At 49.8% G+C, this 20970-nt stretch overlaps 1 protein-coding gene across 2 annotated transcripts in view; it reads right to left on the reverse strand.

Annotated features, from left to right (window-relative positions):
• The window catches only part of grnb (granulin b), a 113159-nt gene extending 105643 nt beyond the window's left edge, over nucleotides 1-7516 (reverse strand). Inside the window, exons 1-2 of one of the 2 annotated variants that reach the window (XM_038778532.1) lie at nucleotides 7407-7475; nucleotides 5078-5133 (exon numbers count right to left, since the gene is read on the reverse strand). The gene's annotated coding sequence lies outside the window, so the exon portion shown is untranslated. Of the gene's footprint in view, nucleotides 1-5077; nucleotides 5134-7406 lie in introns of both variants that reach the window. The other variant, XM_038778531.1, reaches the window with a different exon arrangement.
• Between the last annotated feature and the right edge of the window lie 13454 nt (nucleotides 7517-20970).

Below are 20970 nucleotides of genomic sequence, written 5' to 3' on the forward strand. Positions count from 1 at the left end.
CGGTATGTGTCTCTTCCAGTAACAAGTTTTGAGTGCAGTAAGAAGTCTTACAACACCAGGTTAAAGTCCAACAGGTTTGTTTCAAACACAAGCTTTCGGAGCACTGTTCCTTCCTCAGGTGAGCAGTGCTCCGAAAGCTCGTGTTTGAAACAAACCTGTTGGTGCTATAAGACTTCTTACTGTGCTCACCCCAGTCCAACGCCGGCATCTCCACATCAAGTTTTGAGTGGGAATAGGTAATAATCAAATGTGACTAGCTGATGGAGAAGAAACAGGTTATAGACTATGTTAATGTATATACAAGGAAGTGAATGAGGGAAGACAGCCGAATATATATTTACAAGGACAAGGATGGTGCTTGAAACAACAAAGGTATAATTTATCAGTCCATGAGAAGGAAGGGAGGCTGTTACCATCCAGTAGTCTCAGAAAGCAGAAAGGCCAGTTTCCAGCCACCCAGTCTGAAGGTCAAGTTTACAGCAAACAAGCTTCTAAGCCTTACAGCCAAGGCAGTGTAGAAAACCTTTGTAACAGCAGTTTTGAAATATCTTCACTGAACCATAGAAAGATGATTCCCAAATTTGAGTATCATCCCTGTATTGTGTGGTAATTATTGCTGGTTATTCAATTTGGATGATTTTTAGGGTACAGGGAACTCTTAGGAGTTCAGGTACGGTAGATGTATTTTGTAACAAGGGGTACGTTCTTTCAAAACTGTATTCAATAATTCAGACATCTTAATTGCATATAAGTAGAGTAGTTTGGCTTGTCTTTTCGGTATTTGTCTTTTCTTTAGTCTTTAATAATTGTTATTTGATGACTGGGCTATTTATTTTCAGTGCAGTTTCACTCATCTCCTCACAAACAAAATAAACTATACAACCCTACGAACTAGTGTTCCAAGTTGCAATACCCTTGCAAAATAATATCAGCACACTTTGTGACAACCAGAACGGTGAGGTTACAGGGAATCAGGATTTGACTTTATTTCTTTCAAAAGCAAGCTTTTCACAGTAACTTCATTGAAGCCTACTTGTGACAATAAGCGATTTTCATTTCATTCATAGGAGACATGATAGAGATCTTTAAAATTATGAATGGCTGACAGGGTAGACGTGGAGTGAATGTTTCCACTCTTCGAAGAATCAAAAATTAGGGACAACAAATACAAGATGGTTACCAATAAATGCAACGGGGAAATAATGAGGTGTTTTTTAATTCAGTAAGTGGAAGTGAAACTTGCCACTACAGGGAGTGGTTGAAGCCAGAAGGTTAGATGTTTTCAAAAGGAAACTGAAAAAGGAAGAGAATGAAATGCCAAATATTGAGTTGAGCTAGATGCAATAGGAGAGACTCGTGTGATGCATAAATGCAAGCACAGTGCACTCAATCCCGCTGATTAGTTGATTTGACTGAGGTGGCAATATGGTTACCAATGGCAGATTTAGGAAGGTGGGTTAAGGAGGGGAAAATCAGGAAAAGCTCCTTATCATTATGTAGCTTCCACTACTGGAGGTGCATAACAACCATCTCAGTAGAGGCATGGTAAAAGCTCTGCTTTGATGCGTATCAGTCAAACTTCTGACAATCATTAAGGCTCACAAAGAGGGCAGCACGGTGGCCAAGTGGTTAGCACAGCTGGTCCCAGGTTCGATCCCGGCTCTGGGTCACTGTCCGTGTGGAGTTTGCACATTCTTCCCGTGTCTGCGTGGGTTTCGCCCCCACAACCCAAAAATGTGCAGGGTAGGTGGATTGGCCACACTAAATTGCCCCTTAATTGGAAAAAATAATTGGGTAATCTAAATTTATTTTTAAAAAGACGCACAAAGAGATAGTGGCTGCTAAAACAAATACGAGAGGGTACAAGACACCAGTGGAATCCCCACCGAACCAATGCCTTCTGGAGAACTTCAACAAAATTATTTTTTAAATGGTCATTCAAAACTGGCTTAAACAGATCTCTGTTGTGTCTTGAATTTCAGTAAAGGTTAGCCAGTGTCTGAAATTTTCATACTGCAAGATGTTAGCAGTACATTAATAAACATGTGCTGCATCTGAAAATAATATTTTGATCTTTTGGATTAAGACCTCTCAAGTGATAGTTGATGAATGAAAGGAATCATACAAAACACTGGTTCAAGGGCCATCTTTCCTGCATTAGCAGTGATACATTGTGCAAGCATAGTGAGTGAAGCAAGACATGCATAAAACCTCTAGTCAGTCTTGCAGTGAATTTAGGCCACTATCACTTTTAAGTGACACTTTTAAGTCCAAAGATGTGCGGGTTAGGTGGATTGGCCATGCTAAATTGCCCGTAGTGTCCTAAAAAGTAAGGTTAAGGGGGGGTTGTTGGGTTACGAGTATAGGGTGGATACGTGGGTTTGAGTAGGGTGATCATTGCTCGGCACAACATCGAGGGCCGAAGGGCCTGTTCTGTGCTGTACTGTTCTATGTTCTAAACGTCAAATTCCCACGATTACATGACATGTTTAGACCCAAGAAATAAAACTATTAACCCCCTTAGACTGATCCCACTTAATTCCTAATTGCTCCATCTCTTAAACGCATCCTCTCTCCACCACTGCCTCTCTCCCTAGCATACACAAATCCCAGACTTTTTTAAAAATTTAGTATCCAATTCCTTTTTTCCAATTAAGGGGCAACTTAGTGTGGCCAATCCACCTATCCTGCATATCTTTGGGTTGTGGGGGGCGAAAACCCAAGCAAATACGGGGAGAATGTGTAAACTCCACACGGTCAGTGACCCAGAGCTGGGATCGAACCTGGGACCTCGGCGCCATGAGGCAGCAGTGCTAACCACTGCGCAACCTTGCTGCCCTCATACCCCGACTTAACGAGTCCAAGTATTCTAGGTCTTGGGCTCCTCTCTTCAGCTGAAGTTCAGGCAATTACTAATGTACTCTCCTGGCACTGCCAGGATTGATGGAACTGCTGGCCAATCGAATTGGCTGGCAATGCCAGAAGGCGAGGCCAGCACCTCAAGAAGGTGCGAAAGACCCATTAGGCCCTTTGTAAACGAGTCCCACAATGCTTTAATGCTGTGGGGCTTCTCAGCACATTGTCAATCGGTTTACACATCGACATGGTTTCCAAGAAGGCTTGTCATCCGTCTCCCCCATAATGAGTCCAGAGGAATAGACAGGTCATGTGAGTGGGCAAAAACGTGGCAGATGATATAATGTCGGAAAATATGAAGTGACGCACTTTGGTAGGAGGGATAAAGGAATTTAACATTTAACTGGAGGAAGAGTAGCAGCTCATAGGGATTTGGGGGTCCTTGTGCAGAAATCACAAACAATTAGCATGCAAGTTCAGCAGGTAATAGGGAAGCAAATAGAATGTTGGTCTTGCGAGTATACAAAAAGAGAGATTGTGCTAAAACTGGTTAGACCTTACCTGGAATACTATGCACATTTTTGATCCCCTTATCTAAGGAAAGATACTGGCATTGGAGACAGTCCAGAGAAGGTTCACTAGGTTGATCCTGGGTATGGAGGGATTTCCTTATGGGGAGAGGTTAAGTAGGTTAGGTCTGTACTCATTGAAGCTCAGAATGAGAGGGAACATTATGGAGACATACAAGATTCTCAAGGGTAGATGCTATGGGGTTGTTTCCCCTTGTGGGAGAATCTAGGTTCAGAAGGCATAATTTCAAAGCAAGGTGGGTACCCTCTTGAATCTGTGGAATTCTTCATGGCAGAAGACTGTGGATGTTGGATTGTTAGATATGTTCACAGCTGAGATAGATGGATTTTTAATCAGTAAAGAAATCAAGGGTTATGGGGATAAGGGGGAAAAGTGGAGTTGAGGATTATCATTTCAGATCAGTCATTGTCTCATTGAATGGCAGAGCAGACTCGGTGGGCCGATTGGCCTACTTCTGCTCCTATGTCATATGGTCTTATTATTCAGCCCCTGGTGTGGAGGGGGATAACAATGTCCTCCCATAATAATCCTGCTCGGGTATTGTCACATAGCTGTATTGCACTGGCAACACAAAATGTTGTCCAAAATAGGTCTAAAAGTTCAGGTCATCTAAAAGTTCAGACCTAAGTATCAGGTCCAGCTATCAGGCTTTTTACAGTTGGGTTTTTTTCAAAAGTATACAGCCTCAAAGCAACACTCGCACCAGATTAACCACATTCTGACAAAAACCTTACACAAGAATTCTCACTGACACCATAGTTTCCTGATGCCAAGCTGGTCTATTTCTGGACGGAAAGTCAGAGTGACAAGTTCTGATTTCAACATTTCCTTTTTAAGGTCTGCTGATGAACTGAGCAATGTCTTGCAAAACCTACATGTCACCCCAGTAAGCAGTGAGCCAAGAAAATGGTCATCATTTAGCAAAATGACTTACAACTTGACATAAGACAAAGTTACAAAGCTCTTCACAGGTGCACTATGAATGAAATTTGGCTCAGATATTTCAGCATCGTACGAAAGGTGCAGTGACCACAACATATGGATCACCTCCAGCAGAACTTCAGAAAGTGGCCCAGATATTTCATTCCCCACGTTACTGAGTTCTGATCCCAGATAATTGCGGTGCATACAGATTTTATTTCCCTGCAATAAGTGCTACTCACAAACAGCACAATTCCTTGCACAAAAACTGAGTAGCTCCAAGAGAATAGTGCATATTGCTTGGTGAGAGGGATCCAGGACAATTAGTAGCCAAAGTTAGGGCAGATCAAAAATGACTAGATAATATAACCCATAACCCAATGCTGATTCAACATGGCAGCCGTTAGTTAAAGACTCTTAAAAGTTGTTTTAACACAGCCATATTCATTGGTGTCTCCACAAGTCAAGTAATGGAGAAGCCAAGCCTCCTGTCTATTTCATCCAAAGCTGTAATAACTATGTCAAAATTTTTCTTAAACCTTTACTCAAATAACTTGCAGGACATGAATGTGAGGGCTGGGTTCATTCTACAACAATAAAAGGTGCGGAGTGGCATGAAGTAATTTGAGTGGGAGCAGGTTTATTTGGAATATAAATAACATAAACCAACTGGATTTGTTTCTGTGCAAGCAATTCCAAACACACTTACACCCTGAAGGTCAGCAGTCCCACGGCCAGAGACACATGGGAAAGGCCAAGGAATACCTAGGGAAAATAAATGTTATTTTGTAAATATGTGTAAGATGATAATTTTACAACACAACGTTTCAGGGAACACATCCAAAGCCACAGGTCTCCTTGTATTAGAATTTACTTCCTTGTGCAATATCAAAACCAGAATCAAGAGATCCTTGCCAACACATTACACAATGCAAGCTGACAGAAGGTCCCACTTATCAAAAAAAACAACTTGCTCTGCATTTGGAAAGAAAAGGGCCTTACAGGCTTCCATAAATCACAATAGCAGCAAGGTCACAATAAGAACATTAAATTGCCTGTTACTTTTTGAATTGCACTTTCCTTCTCTTGTCCCCTCTATTCTCTCCTTGTGTAATGTACCTTTTCTGCTGTCCGATCCCCAAAAGTTACCAAGTCAATGACTACAAGAGGTGAAATAGGTATGATACAGCTTAGGATATGGCAGTCACTAGGCTCATAGCATTTTGGTTACTATCTGCATCACTACAGGGGGGGGGGGTTTGGGGAAGTCTGTGGGGGGGGGTTTGGGAAGTCTGTGGGGAGGGTTTGGGAAGTCTGTGGGGTGGGGAGGGTTTGGGAAGTCTGTGGGGGGGGGGAGGGTTTGGGAAGTCTGTGGGGGGGGGGGTTTGGGAAGTCTGTGGGGGGGGGGTTTGGGAAAGTCTGTGGGGGGGTTTCGGGAAATCTGTCTTCCCTGGGGTCCCATGTCCGCGGGCGGGCGCCTCCGGCCGGCGGGAGGGGGGTTTGGGGAAGTCTGTGGGGGGGTTGGGGAAGTCTGTGGGGGGGGTTGGGGAAGTCTGTGGGTGGGGTTGGGGAAGTCTGTGGGGGGGGGGCTGGGGAAGTCTGTGGGGGGGGGGTTGGGGAAGTCTGTGGGGGGGGGGGTTGGGGAAGTCTGTGGGGGGGGGGGTTGGGGAAGTCTGTGGGGGGGGGGTTGGGGAAGTCTGTGGGGGGGGGGTTGGGGAAGTCTGTGGGGGGGGGGGGTTGGGGAAGTCTGTGGGGGGGGGGGTTGGGGACGTCTGTGGGGGGGGGTTGGGGACGTCTGTGGGGGGGGGTTGGGGACGTCTGTGGGGGGGGTTGGGGACGTCTGTGGGGGGGGTTGGGGACGTCTGTGGGGGGGGTTGGGGATGTCTGTGGGGGGGGGTTGGGGATGTCTGTGGGGGGGGGTTGGGGATGTCTGTGGGGGGGGTTGGGGACGTCTGTGGGGGGGGGGTTGGGGACGTCTGTGGGGGGGGTTTTGGGAAGTCTGTGGGGGGTTTGGGGAAGTTTGTGGGGGGGGTTTGGGAAAGTCTATGGGGGGGTTTGGGGAAGTTTGTGGTGGGGGGTTGGGGATGTCTGTGGGGGGGGTTTGGGGAAGTCTGGTGGGGGGGGTTTGGGGAAGTCTGAGGGGGGGGTTTGGGGAAGTCTGTGGGGGGGGGGGGTTTGGGGAAGTCTGTGGGGGGGTTTGGGGAAGTCTGTGGGGGGGGTTTGGGGAAGTCTGTGGGGGGGGTTTGGGGAAGTCTGTGGGGGGGGTTTGGGGAAGTCTGTGGGGGGGTTTGGGGAAGTCTGTTGGGGGGGTTTGGGAAAGTCTGTGGGGGGGGTTTGGGGAAGTCTGGGGGGGGGTTTGGGGAAGTCTGTGGGGGGGGTTTGGGGAAGTCTGTGGGGGGGTTTGGGGCAGTCTGTGGGGGGGGTTTGGGGAAGTCTGTGGGGGGGGTTTGGGAAAGTCTGTGGGGGGGAGTTTGGGGAAGTCTGTGGGGGGGGTTGGGGAAGTTTGTGGGGGGGGTTGGGGAAGTCTGTGGGGGGTTTGGGGAAGTCTGTGGGGGGTTTGGGGAAGTCTGTGGGGGGTTTGGGGAAGTCTGTGGGGGGGGGGGGGGTTGGGGAAGTTTGTGGTGGGGGTTTGGGGAAGTTTGTGGTGGGGGGTTGGGGGGGTTTGGGGAAGTCTGTAGGGGGGGTTTGGGGAAGTCTGTGGGGGGGGGGGGTGTTTGGCGGGGTTCTATGTGCGAAGAGCCTGTGGGGTTTGGGGAGACTCTGTGTGGGGGGTATTGGTTCGGGTCACTGTGATTGGGAGTCTGGGTCGGGTGTGTGGGGTTGGGGGACGGGTTAGGGTGTATGTGTGGCGGCGGGGGGGGGGGGGGGGGGGGTCGGTCAGTGAGAATGAAACTCCAGCTCTGTGCTCCTGCCGTTAATCCCCGCGTCCTCCGTTCGCCCAGGACAGCTTTACCGCCTTGATCCGACTACCCTGTCAATCTTCCCATTCCGACACCACGCTGGTCCGGTAGCTGACCAGACCCACCCCGGGGACTCACCGCTCCACCGCTGCACAACCTCCGCCAGCCGATCCCGGTCACATGAGCCACGAATGGACTGCGCAGAGCCACAGAGCTAGAGCTCGCGGGCAGGAGGGGGCGGGGCTCAGTCATGGGGCGGGACTGAGTGCAGGGGCGTGGCTGTGATGGGGTGGGGCGGGGCTCAGTGAGGAGGCGGCACAAGGGGCGGGAAAGAGCGAAGGGCGAGACAAAAGAGCGGCGTTAGGGAGGGGCGGGGCGAGGCAAAGGGGTCGGGGCGGTACATAGGGGGTGGAGGCGGGCGCGTTCGAGAAGGCGTGACGCGAGAAGGGGGCTGAATTACTGGAATGGGCGGGACTCTTGTCTCCAAACACCTGCTGGGATTATCCAGTATTTCCTGTGTTTTGTTTCAGATTCCAGAATCCGCAGTAATTTGCTTTAACCACTTGTTAACCATTTTGCAGGAAAAATTATTTCTTGCACAATAATGATGACCTTGTCAATCAGCAATGCAATCAGCACAAAGTCTCCCGTTCCAATAGGCCAAAAACAATACAGTAAATTTGAAAAAATTTATCTGATTAAATCAGGATATTATTCTCCATAGAGACCAAATATGCCACTCCCTCCTGCACCCACTGGTTACAGAATATCTCAAGTGTCGCAGCCGATGCCAAGTGCACCTTGGGCAGTTATGCATTAATGATGAAGCAGTCAGATTGAGGAGCCCACTTCGCCATATAACCGGTCAATGGGCACTTTGGCCAGGGCTAGGAGGCAGCTCTCCAGGAAGACTACTGACCTGGGGTTGAGGTTAAGTTCAGAGCAGTCATGATCTTATTGAATGACGGAGCAGGCTTGAGGGGCCGAGTGGCCTACTCCTGCACCTGATTCATGGGCTGGATTCTCCGATCTTGCGGCTATGTCCGCAGGACCATCAGTTCTTACGACCAGAAAGTCGGCGCTGCCCCTGCACCGATCCTCAGTCTGATGGGGGGCTAGCGTAAAGTCCCCGGCTTTACCTGTGGATACGGCCGGAGAATGGCCGGGCCCATGCAGTTCAAAGCGCATTGCAACATGGCGCCACCCACATGCGAACCCGGCCTGCCAAAAACTGCTCCCCTGTAACAAATTTTGTCACCTCCGTACCACCCCTCATCAGTCCCCCCCCCCGCCGAAGGCCCCACTGCCAGCAGAATGCTCAGCAACCCCCCCCCCCCCCCCCCCCCGCCCTGACTGTGGCAGCACTGGACTCATCCACAGCCACCACGGGAGGTCCCCGAACAGCGTGAGCACACATGTCCCACACCGTCAGGGACTCGGCCCGTCAGGGGCGGAGCATCGAGGGAAGGATCAGGTGACGTCCTGAGGCCATCCATGATGCGTGCGAGTACACCGCTTTTGAGGGAGTGGAGCATCACAAAAACGAATTCCAGTGTAAACGTGGATTCTCCGGTCTATCGTGATTTTGCCGTTGGCGATTGAAGAATCCAGCCTGTTCGTATTGTAAAGAACAGGTGAGGAGGGCTGAACTAACTCCTCTTGCTTTTCCCATCCCCGGGTTGATTATAAATAAAAACAGAAAGTGCTGGAAAAGAATTGGCAGCATCTATGGAGCGGGAAACAGAGTTAGGGGCTGGTTTAGCACAGTGGGCTAAACAGCTGGCATGTAATGCAGAACAATGACAGCAGCGCGGGTTCAATTCCCGTATCAGCTTCCCTGAACAAGCGCCAGAATGTGGCGACTAGGGGCTTTTCACAGTAATGTCATTGAAGCCTACTTGTGACAAGTGACAATAAGCGATTATTATTATTGTGCTTTTTGTCCACTATGAGCGAAGAAGTCAGTTCCAAAAAAAAGTGTCATTTTGGAATTCAAATCACCAACTGTTTCTCTCTCCACAGATGCTGCCAGATCCGCTGATAACGTTTCTCGCTACTTTCTGTTTTTATTGCAGCCCTCCAGCATTGCCAGTTCTTTGCTTTAATTTTGGTTATAACAGAATTTGAATTTAGAGAGGATGGAATATAGTCAATTCGATATGAAATGAAAATGAAAATCGCTTATTGTCACGAGTAGGCTTCAAATGAAGTTACTGTGAAAAGCCCCTAGTCGCCACATTCCGGCGCCTGTTCAGGGAGGCTGTTACGGGAATGTACTTGTGCTGGTGTGATGTGACTTATGTAGGCCATACATCACAATGATTGATTAATCAACTCAAAGCATGTTCTTTCATTTGTTCATAATATGCAGAATACAGACCACATTTAATCAACCTGTGCTTGCAAAACCAAAAACAAAATGTTTACCTTTTGACACAATCCTGCGATTACTGCACAATCCTGAGTGTGTTCATCGCTGCATGGCCCCCTGCCTAAATCTCTTATCTCCTTCAGCCATTCAACTCTCGGAGATATCTGCACTCCTCCAATTCTGGCATTTAAAAAAATAAATTTAGAATACCCAATTCATTTTCTCCAATTAAGGGGCAATTTAATGTGGCCAATTGACCTACCTTGCACATCTTTGGGTTGTGGGGGCGAAACCCATGCAGACACGGGGAGAATGTGCAAACTCCACACGGACAGTGAACCAGAGCCGGGATCGAACCTGGGACCTCAGCGCCGTGAGGCAGCAGTGCTAACCCACTGCGCCACCGTGCTGCCCTTAATTCTGGCATCTTGAGCATCTGTGATTTTAATCCCACCCCAAAACTGGCAATCGTGCCTTCAAATTGCTGAACAGTAAAGCATCCTCCACAATACAGTTTTATGAATTGGAGATTATGAGCCCATTAGATTTCTCTCTAAGGACATGATTACCAGACATTACGAACACTGCTTTGCGAATTTGACTTCGAAATCCTTTGAGTTCTTTTTGACTTTCTAACAAATCACTGCTGTAACTCTAAAATAAAAAATGTGGAATAGTTGCTGTGTACAAATGAAGTGACATTGAAAGCATCATTTGGCGGCACCTGGTGTATTTAACAATTTCAAAATGTCGCCATACATGTCCTAACTTTAATAAGGGCACAGGGAGCCAACACCAAGTAAAATAAAGAACTTTGATTTATTCACAGAAACGATATATACACTACCCAGTAGATCCCTAATGAGTTCCTCCCATGTGCCTTACTGGCTGTACTTTTATATAATGATTCACAGAGTCTCTCCGCACCCTCAGCGGAGGAGCTCATTCTCCGCGAGGGCCACGGGGAAGATAATCATTCCCACCTCCTAAGTCCAGTGTGTGATAATACACCATGATTTTCTGAGATTTGGGGAGGGGAGTGACCTTAAGTAAAGAGCACAAAACCAAACAGAGTTCTGGTGATTTTCAATTGGCAAAAACTGCTTCGCACCAAATTTGAGTTAATGTAGGCATCATTAATGACCCCACCTGTTTTTTTCTTATTTTAAAAAATATTTTTATTCTCCTTTTTCACATTTTCTCCCAAATTTACACCTACCAACAATAAACAATAATCAGAAACAAATGCAATGTCAATCCCCATGTCAATAACAACAATCCCATCCTCCCACCAAATCCCCAAATGTTAACAAACAAATAACAAAAAGGAGTCAGGAATCACCCATAGTCACCATTAACACTTACAGTCAGTCAACTCAACTCCCCCCAACACTCCTAACCCCATCGCCCTTATGTTCGATGTAATCCAATTCTCGAAAGTGCATAATGAATGACACCCGTGAATTGTAGAATCCCTCCATCCTTAGCCTCAGTTCAAAATTGACCTCCTCAAGAGTCAGGAATTCCATCAGGTCCCCCCGCCACAGGTTGGAGAGGTTGATCTCCATCCCAACAGGATCCGCCTTCGGGCGATCGACGAGGCGAAGGCTGCAACATCTGCCTCCGCACTTGTTTCCAACCCTGGTTGGTCCGACACCCCGAATACGGCCTCTCGAGGGCCCGGGTCCAGTTTCACTTGCACCACTTTAGAGATTACACGAAAAACCTCCTTCCAGTAATCCTCCACTTTGGACAGGACCAAAACATATGAACGTAGTTTGCAGGGCCCCCTCCAAAAACACTCACACACATCTTCTACCCCCTCAAAGAGCTGGATCATCCTTGCCCTTGTGAGGTGCGCTCTATGTACCACCTTCAGCTGTATTAGCCGCAACCTCATGCACGAGATGGAGGCGTTCACCCTCCAGAGCACCTCACACCAGAACCCCTCCTCCATACCCTCTACAAACTCTTCCTCCCACTTTGCCTTGATCCCATCCAAGCGTGCCTTCTCCTCTTCCAAAATAGCCCCATAAACCACCGACACTACCCCTTTTTCCAGTCCCTTTCGTCAGCACCTCCTCCAGCAATGTGGAGGCCGGCCCCACATGGAAGTTCTGTATTTCCTTTCTGGCAAAGTCTCGAATCTGCATGTATCTAAATATTTCCCCCTGCTCCAGCCCATACTTCGCTCCCAGCTCCTTCAATCCTGCAAATTGACCCCAAGAAACAAATCGTATAGTGTTCTAATTCCTTTCTCCTCCCATCTCCGAAAATTTCCATTGCACTGTCCTGGCTCAAATCTATGATTCCCCTGAATCGGCGTTTCCCTTAACCCTGCCCCCAACCCAAAGTGCTGTCGAAACTGCCTCCAAATTGTCAATGAAGCTATTACTACCGGACTCCCTGAGTATCTCCCCGGGGTCGTCGGGCGTGGCACTGTCCCTAGTGCCTTCAATCCCGACCACTACACAAACTCTCCTCCATTCTGACCCACTGGGAGTTAACCCCTCTGACCCAGCTCCATATCTTCTCCACATTTACCACCCAGTAATAATACATCAAGTTCAGAAGACCCAAACCCCCTGCCTACCTTCCTCTCTGTAGTAGCACCTTTCTAATTCTGGCCAACTTCCCTCCCCATATGAACGAGGTAATCATCCCTTCAATCTCTCTAAAAAATGCCTTTGACAAGAAAATCGGCAGTCATTGGAAAATAAACAGAAATCGCGGCAAAACGTTAATTTTCACCACCTGTACCCAACCCGCCAGTTACAGAGGGAGAGCATCCAACCTTGACAGATCATCTTTTACCCTCCCCACCAAACTAGGAATGTTGTACCTATGGAGCCCCCCCCGGAATCCCGAGCAACGTACATCCCCAGATATCTAAAGTGAGTCCCTGCCCTACATAATGGCAGCCCCCCCACCCCTGCCCCCACCCCGGCCGAGACGCCACAAAATATTCACTCTTGTCTAGATTTAATTTGTACCCTGAGAAAGACCCAAACTCCCGAAGCAGTTCCAGTATTCCCCCTATTGACACACTTGGTTCCGACATGTATAACAAGTCATCAGCATACAAGGACACTCTACGGTCTATCCTCCCCCCCCCCCCCCCCCCCCCGCACTATCCCTTTCCATACCCTCGAACGTCTTAACGCGGTGGCCAACGGCTTAATCGCGAGTGTAAACAACAGGGCCTAGGCCCATGGTGGAGAGCGAAGTATCTCGATCTGATGTTATTTGTGTGGACACTTGCCCTCGGCTCCTTATACAATAGCTTTACCCAGTCCACAAATCTTGGTCCAATCCAAAACCGCTCCCGAACTGCCATTAAGTACCCCGTTATACCCGGTCAAATGCTTTCCCGGCGTCCAATGCCACAAACACCTCTGTTTCCTTCCCCTCCATCGGTGCCATAACCACGTTAAAACCCTCCGAATGTTAAAGTAGAGCTGCCTCCCTCTCAAAAACCCCGTCTGATCTTCACCTACCACCTTCGGGAGGCACTCCTCCAGCCTACCTTCCAGTACCATCGCCAATATCTTTGAGTCCACGTCCTATATGACGCACACTCCGTCGGATCCTTATCTCTTTTCAGCAACAGGGAATTCGATGCCTGCCCAAAGTTTGTGGCAACACCTGCTTCCCTGTCACCTCCTCAAACATCCCCACCATCAGCGCTATCAGCTTATCCTTGAATTGTTTATCATATTCCACCGGAAACACATCCGGCCCTGCCACTTCCCCGACTGCATGCTGCCAATCGCATTGTTTATCTCCTGCTCCACTATTGCTCTGCACCCCTCCCCTAACCTCGGGTACTCCAGCCCATCTAGAAATTCCTGCATCTCCCGGCCTCCGCCAGGTGGCTCTGACCTATACAATCTCTCATAGAATTCCTTAAAGACCTTGGGCGGGATTCTCCGACCCCTACCAGATCGGAAAATCCCCAGGCCGGTGTGAATCCCGCCGCACGGTCGGTGGCCGCAGGCGATTCTCCGGCCCGCGATGGACCAAGTGGCCACTGGTTTTTGGGCTGTCCCGCCGGCGTAAATTACAACATGTACTTAAAGGCGGGACCTGACTCCCGGGCGACCTCCGGGGTCCTTGGGGGGGCGCGGGGGGATCTGGCCCCGGGAGGTGCCCCCACGGTGGCCTGGCCAGCGATCAGAGCCCACCGATCCAATGACGGGCCTGTGCCTTGGGGGCACTCTGTTCCTCCGCGTCGGCCGCTGTAACTGTCCGCGATGGCCGACACGGAGATGAACCCCCCTGCGCATGCGCTGGGATGATGCCAGCACACGCTAGTGCTCCCACGCATGCGCCGGCCGGCAGAGGCCCTTTGCCGCCGGTTGGCATGGCGCCAAGCCCCTTTCGCGCTGGCCAGCGCAGCACAAACCAATCTGGTGCCGGCTTAGTCTCTGAAGGTGTGTAATCCTCCTCCCCCTCCTTCGGGGGGGCCTGACGCCGGAGTGGTTCACGCCACTCCTTCACGCTGGGGTTGCCCGCCCCGTCGGTTTTCGCAGAATCCCGCCCCATGTTAATCTGATCTGGAGCTACCACTAACTTTCCTGCTGTCCCGCACATGGACAATTTCCTTTGCCACAGCCTCCCTCCGGAGCTGACCCGCCAACATACATCCTTCTCTCCATGCTCGTAAACTGCACCCCTTGCTCGCTTCAATTGGCGAACCACCTTCCTGGTAGATAGTCGGTCAAAGCTCACCTGTTGTTCCGTCCTCTTTTCCAACTTCACTGGGTCCCCATCTTCTGCATACCTCCTATCTACCTCGAGCATCCTATCTATTACCCTCTAACGTTCTACCCTCTCCTCTTTGTCTCGCCTAGCTTGAAACGAGATCACCTCACCCCTCACCACCACCATTAGAGCCTCCCAAAAAACTGCCATCGACACCTCATCCGTGCAGTTGAAACCTACATATTCCTCGATTAATTTTTCAATTTTGTCACAGAACCCTCGGTGCCCCAACAGACCCACATCTAATTTCCACCCTGGTCTCTGTAGCACCCCCTTCTCCAGTACCATATCCACCCAATGCGGAGCATGATGTGATATTGCAATTGCTGAGTACTCCGACCTCTTATCCCCAGCCAGCAGTGCCTTCCCCGCCATGAAAAAGTCAATCCGCAAGTACACCTTGTGGACCGCTGAGAAAAACGAGTACTCCCTCGGGTGCAGAAACCTCAAAGGGTCCACCCCTCCCATTTCCACCGTCAGCCGAGCTAACGCCTTCGCCCCCCCCACCCCGATGGGACCAGCGAGCGCGGCCGTGACCTGTCCAACCTTGGCTCCCGCACCAGTTCCAATCCCCCCACCCCACTATCAGTTTATGTGAGTCCAAGTCAAGGATGGCCCCACACACCTTCTTCGCGAATCCCACATCGTCGCAATTTGAACCATATACACCTACCAGCGCCACTAACCTCCCCTCCAGCGCCCCTGTCACAATCACATACTGATGTACCATCAATAGAACGCGAGACAAGTTGCTGGACAAAGGTATGGCTTTAATCAGCTAGATGTTAACCCTGCGGTCGATTACAGTATAAGGACGACCGCCGGGAGTACTGGGTATTTATACCCTGCCCTGGAGGCAGGGTAACTCAGCCTCTCGACCAATCGGGGAGCCGTCACATGACTGGTCTCAACCAACCAGTCGAGAGGCACATGACCGACCAGGGCCAATGGTCAGCCGGTGTTCTGCACCAATGGCAGGCAGCTATGCTAATCATACCATCACATTCACTCCTTGCGGAGAAAGAAGCCGGGGGGGGGGGGGGGTTGTCAACGAGAGCTGGGGGGTGGGGATAGAACTGGTGGTATGAGTAGTAAGGAGAGAAGGAAAAAAAATGTATCCTTGGCTTCCCACTGGCCCAGACATTTAGCAACAGTACATAGTGTCCATACAAGATCCATGGTGGTATTGAAAGTTAAATGGACTCGATCAGCCTTTTCGTTGCCCGTGACATCCTGGCAGACCGCCGCAGTGGAGTTGGTGACGTTGGTTCAGCCGATGGTGGTGGTTCAGCTGATGTCCTGGACTCCGGGAGCGATGGTCCTTGACTTGCCTCCGTAACCCGGGCTGGTGGGGAGATGCCATGGATGGGGGAGGTGTGGCCTAGGTGGGGCGCTGGGGGAAAAGGGACAAGTGGGCAGGGGGGTCTGTGGTGAAGGGGGAGAGGGTCGCACGCCGGCGGGTGCCAGGTCCCGGAGGGAGACTGTGTCCTGCCGATCGTCGGGGTACTCCACGTACGCATACTGCGGGTTAGCGTGGAGTAACTGGACTTGTTCCACCAATGGGTCGGACTTGTGCACCCGCACATGCTTCTGGAGCGAGATGGGTCTGGGGGCGGCCAGCCACGTCGGGAGAGGGGATCCGGAGGACGTCTTCCTGGGGAAGACCAGAAGACGTTCATGAGGTGTCTGATTAGTTGTGGTACAGAGGAGTGAGCGGATAGAATGTAGGGCATCGGGGATAACCTCTTGTCATCGGGAAATAGGGAGATCTCTGGACCGGAGGGCCAGGAGTATGATCTTCCAGATGGTACCATTCTCCCGCTCGACCTGTGTGGTGAATGTGATTCACACCGGATTATAATCTGTATATACATGTGTCTATATTGTAAGTGCAGTTGCACTACCTGGCCACCAGGGGGAGTAGCTCTGGGAATGCTCGATAATTGTACTGGGCTTCTCCCTTGGCTCCGCCCAGGACTCCTCCTCCTGGAGCTGCTGTATAAAGATCAGTGCCACGTGGTCAGCCGGCCAGTTCACCGAAAGTTCAATGGCTAACAGGCTGGCTCTGTTGTGAGTATATTAAAACCGCTATTCTAATCCTACAAGCACGTGTCCGTAGAATTGTTGGTTCCAACAATTTAATATACTCAGGAAACAGTCGAAGAAATAATGGAAGCAGCCCTCAAGCCCGGACGCCTAGAACTCGACCTCAAAATAAATATCTTTGGTGTTGTGCGCCACCCTTACCTTTGCCAGGTATACCATACCAAATCGCAGTCCCTTGTTGTACAGTACCGCCTTCACTCGGCCGAACAGCGCTCGTCTCTTCGCCACCTCCACCGTCAAGTCCTGGTAAATCCGAACTCTAGCAGCAGCCCACTGCACCTCCCGCTTCTGTTTCGCCCAGCTTGACACCTTCTCCTTCATGTGGTGTTTATGTAATCAGACAATTACTGCTCTTGGCGGCTCATTTAACTTGGTTTTGGCTCGGTCCAATTCATACCGGGAGGGGTCTTGTTGGTTAGACCACCATTTTTATTGCCCATCATCACTGAGAAAGTGGTGGTGAGCTGCCTTCTTGAACTTGTAGTCCATGTGGTGCAGGTATACCTACAGTGCTGTTAAGGAATTGGTGAAGGAATAGAAATTTAATTCTAAGTCAGGATGACGTATGACTTTGAGGGGAATTGGCATCTGCTACCCTTCTCCATCTAGATGGTAGAGGTCACAGTTTGTTTTTCGATTTATCATTTACAGGATGTGGGCATCGCTGGTTCGGCCAGCACCTATTGTCCTTCCCTAGTTGCCCTTCAAAAGGTAGTAGTGCATTGCTTTCTTTAACTGCTGCAGTCCCTAATGTGTAGGTACACCCACAGTGCTGTTAGGGAGGGAGCTGCAGGATATTTCCCCAGTGAAAATGAAGGAACGCCGATATATTTCCAAGTCGTGTGGTGAGTGAGTTGGAGAGGAACGTCCATGTGATGGGGTTCCCAGGTATCTACTGCTCTTGTCCGTCTAGATGGTAGTGGCCGTGGATTTCAGTCTCTGAACAATGGTAACACCCAAGATGCCGATTGTGAGAGATTCAGTGATGATAATGCCATTGACTGTCAAGGGGCAATGGTTAGATCATCTCTTGTAGGAGGTGGTCATTGCCTGGCACTTGTGTGGCATGAATGTAAGTTGCCACTTGCCAGCTCAAGCCTGGATATTGTTCAGGTCTTGCTGCATTTGGACATGTACTGCTTCATTATCTGAAGAGGTACAAATGGCGCTGAATATTGTGCACTGATCTGCAATCATTTCCACCCCTAACCTTATGATGGAAGGGAGGTCACCGATGAAGCAGCTGAAGATGTTTGGGCCATGGACATTACCCTGAGGAACTCATACAATGATGTTCAGGAGCTGAGATGATTGACCTCCAACCACCACAACTATCTTCCTTTGTGCCAGGTATGGACTCCAACCAGCAGAGAGTTTTCCCACCTGATTCTCATTGACTCCAGTTTTGCCAGGGTTCCTTCCTGCCATACGTGGTCAAATGCTGCCATGATGTCAAAGGTTGTCACTCTCACCTACCTCTGACATTCAGCTCTTTTGGCCATGTTTGAACCAAGGCTGTAATGAGGTCAGGAGCTGAGTAACCCTGCCAGAACCCAAACTAAGCGTCAGTCAGCGGGTTATTGCTGAGAAAGTGCCGTTTGCTAGCACTGTTGATGACTCCTTCCATCACTTTGCTGATGATGGAGAGTAGACTGATAGGGCAGTAATTGGCTGGGTTGGATTTGCCCTGTTTCTTGTGTACAGGACACACCTGAACAAGTTTCCATATTGCCGATTAGATGCCAGTGTTGTATCTGTACCAGAACAGCTTGGCTAAGGGTGTGGCAGGCTATGGAGGACAAGTCTTCAGTTTGGAAGGTGCTGCCAAAAGAACCTTGGCAAGATCCTGCAGTGCACCCTGCAGATGATACACACTGTTTTTTTAAAATGTTTTTTATTGAGTTTTCATATCTTATACACAACATATTACAAATTATTAGAGAAAAAAAACACACGCAAAAATTAACATGTATATTTACAGGTAAGCATCTTCATAATAACAATTGTGGCCGCCCCCTTTAGCCAGCATACATATTTTACATTCCCCAATATGGCCGAGGCACATGTCTATAGGCATTTATTTATAGTTTGGTTTTGGGCCTTAGCTAGCCATCAAACCCCCATAACGAACCCCCCCTGGCTACCTTCCCCCGATTCCCATCCATTTTCCCTTGATTCCTGGCCACCCGACTATTCTTCCTCTTGTTCGTTGGCCACAAACAGGTCCCGGAACAATTGCATGAATGGCTCCCACGTTCTGTGGAAGCCGTCGTCTGACCCTCTGATGGTGAATTTGATTTTCTCCATTTGGAGAGATTCCGAGAGGTCGGACAGCCAGTCTGCAGCTCTGGGTGGTGCTGCTGACCGCCAGCCAAACAGGATTCTACAGCGGGCGATCAGGGAGGCAAAGGCAAGGACGCCCGCCCTCCTCCCCAGGAATAGATCTGGCTGGTCTGAAACCCCGAAGACCGCCACTATCGGGCATGGCTCCACCCTCACCCCCACCACTTTGGACATAGCCTCGAAGAGGTACTCCACAAGTCTGGGGCAAGACCAGAACATGTGGGCGTGGTTGGCCGGGCCTCTTTGGCACCGTTCACATCTGTCCTCCACCTCCGGGAAGAACCTACTCATACGGTTTCTTGTTAAGTGGGCTCTATGTACCACTTTTAGTTGCGTCAGGCCGAGCCTTGCACACGTGGAGGTGGAGTTGACCCTATGCAGTGCTTCGCTCCAGAGTCCCCACCCTATCTCCATCCCCAGGTCGTCCTCCCATTTCATTCTTGTTGCGTCCAGTACAGTGTCGTCCCTCTCTACCAGTCGGTCATACATGTCGCTACAGTTCCCTTTCTCTAGGATACTTGCGTACAGTAGGTCTTCCAGTAGTGTCTGTCGTGGCGGTTGTGGGTACGTCCTTGTCTCCTTTCGTAGGAAGTTTTTGAGCTGCAGGTACCGTAGCTCGTTCCCCCCAGCTAGTTGAAATTTCTCTGTCAGTTCGCCCAGTGTTGCGATCCTGTCATCCGTGTATAGGTCCCTGACTGTCAGTGTCCCCCCGTCCTGCCTCCACCTTTTGAAGGTGGCGTCAGTCAGTGCTGGTGTGAACCTATGGTTGTTGCAGATGGGATCCTTGTCCGACATTTTGGTCAGGCCAAATTGCTGCCGCAGTTGGTTCCAGGATTGGAGGGTGGCTGTCACCACTGGGCTGCTGGAGTGTTTTTTGGGTGGGAATGCGAGTGCTGCCGTGGTGAGGGCCCGGAGGGAGGTCCCCATGCAGGAGGCCTCCTCCGCACGCACCCACTCGGCTTCTGGCTCCTGGATCCATCCCCTTACTCGCTCGGCTGTTGCCGCCCAGTGGTAGAATTGTAGATTCGGGAGGGCTAGCCCCCCCCTGGATTTTGTTTTTTGTAGGACCTTCTTTGGGATCCTAACATTTTTACCCCCCCCATACGAACGCCATGATGAGTTTGTCCAGCGCTTTGAAAAGGCCTTGGGGATGTAGATCGGAATGGATCTAAACAGGAACAGGAACCTGGGCAGTACATTCATTTTGATCGTCTGGACTCTCCCCGCGAGGGAGAGTGGGAGTGTGGATGATACACACTGTTGCCGCTGTTCGCCAGTGGTGGAGTGATTGACTGTTTGTGGAAGGGGTGGCAATCAAGCGGGCTCCTTTGTTCTGGATGGTGTTGAGCTTCTTGGTGGAGGTGCACTCATCCTTGCAAGTGGAGAGTATTCCATTAGACTCCTGACTTGTGGATTTAGATGGCGGCCAGGCTTTGGGGGAACAGGAGGTGAGTTACTTGCCATACGTTTCTTAGCCTTTGTCCTACTCAGGTAACCAGACTATTAACATGGCTAGTCCAGTTCAGTGTCTGATAAATGGCAACACCCAGGATGCTGATTGTGGGGGATTCAGTGATGATAATGCCATTGGCTGTCAAGGGGCAATGGTTAGATGCTTTCTTGCAGGAGATGGTCAATGCCTGCCACTTGTGTGGTGTGAATGTAAGTTGCCACTTGTCAGCTCAAGCCTGGATATTGTCCAGGTCTTGCTGCATTTGGACATGTACTGCTTCATTATCTGAGGAGTCACAAATTGTGCTAAATATGAAAATGAAAATCGCTTATTGTCACGAGTAGGCTTCAATGAAGTTACTGTGAAAAGCCCCTAGTCGCCACATTCCGGCACCTGTCCGGGGAGGCTGGTACGGGAATCGAACCGTGCTGCTGGCCTGCTTGGTCTGCTTTAAAAGCCAGCGATTTAGCCTTGTGAGCTAAACCAGCCCCTCATTGTGCAATCATCTGCAAACAACCCCACCCCTGACCTTATGATGGAAGGGAGGTCATTGATGAAGAGGCTAAAGATGTTTGGGCCATGGACATTACCCTGAGGAACACCTGCAGTGATGTCCTGGAGCTGAGATGATTGCCCTTCAAATATCACAACTATCTTCCTTTGTG

This window comes from Scyliorhinus canicula, chromosome 19 (genome assembly GCF_902713615.1).
Source record: "Scyliorhinus canicula chromosome 19, sScyCan1.1, whole genome shotgun sequence".
NCBI classification, from domain to species: Eukaryota; Metazoa; Chordata; class Chondrichthyes; order Carcharhiniformes; family Scyliorhinidae; genus Scyliorhinus; species Scyliorhinus canicula.